At 68.1% G+C, this 910-nt stretch overlaps 1 protein-coding gene across 1 annotated transcript in view; it reads left to right on the top strand.

Moving 5' to 3' along the window:
- RAB3IL1 (RAB3A interacting protein (rabin3)-like 1) overlaps nt 1-910 on the top strand; it is a 20,778-nt gene that overhangs the window by 9,345 nt on the left and 10,523 nt on the right. The gene's annotated exons all lie outside the window — the stretch shown is intronic.

Here is a 910-nt window from a genome sequence, read left to right as displayed (position 1 = left end):
ACCCCACCCGCTGCGGGCGCTGGGCCTGGGCTGAGGACGTGGCCAGCTGTCCCAGCTCTGCCCCCGACCAGCTCGCTCTGTGGCCTGGCCGGGCCTTGTCACTCGCTGAGACTCTGCCCTCGTCTGGAGGACGGGGACAGGGCCACGCTGTGTTGAGAGTTTGGAAGGAGATGGGTGGGCAGAGCACCCCTGGGCGAGTCTAGCGAGTGTAAGTCCCGGGACGCCGGCTGCAGGCCAGGGCCCCCCTGGCACTGCCACAGCCCGCAGGCCCCGGGGACCCCCTTCCAATGAGACCCTTTCCCAGCTAGGGAAGTGGGAAGATCCCGTCTGGCGTGCACGCTGCTGAGGGAGCGACGGTGTGCTCCGCTCCACTCAGGGCCCGTGTCCCCGCCAGCAGGACCAGCCCGAGACCTCCAGGCTGGGCCGGTTCCAAAGCAGAGGGCGGGCTGGCTGGACAGGGCCATGTGAAGGGTCAGGATCCCTGGGTGCCAGTCCCTCTGTGTGTCCCTCGGGGAAACTGAGGCTGCGGGGCTGCTTGGTGACGGTCCCAGGGTCCGGAGGACGAGGAGGCGGCCAGTCCCCGGCCTTGCCTTTCACGCGTCCCCTGCAGCAATCCCAAATCTCACTGACTCTTTGGCCTTGTCTTTCCTCCCTCCTGTGTGGGCCCCTCCAGCCCCCTCCCTCCACTTCCGCACTGTGAGCCGTGGCCTGGCCCAGCCCCCACCCTCAGCCCAGCCGCGGCCGCTCAGAAGCTGCTGGCTCAGGAGCCGCCAGCTTTTGCTGAGTGAGCGAGTCCAGAGGTGCTGTCTTGGCACAAAGCACCGCTGGCTGAGGCCTCTCCCTCCCTCCCTCCCTGCCCCCCTCCCCAGGGTCCTCTTGGAGGGGGAAGTGTGGTGGATTGGTCACAGAG

The sequence above is a fragment of the Myotis brandtii genome, unplaced genomic scaffold, assembly GCF_000412655.1.
Source record: "Myotis brandtii unplaced genomic scaffold, ASM41265v1 scaffold369, whole genome shotgun sequence".
Taxonomy (NCBI): domain Eukaryota; kingdom Metazoa; phylum Chordata; class Mammalia; order Chiroptera; family Vespertilionidae; genus Myotis; species Myotis brandtii.
This window is presented reverse-complemented; position numbering and strand designations above follow the sequence as displayed.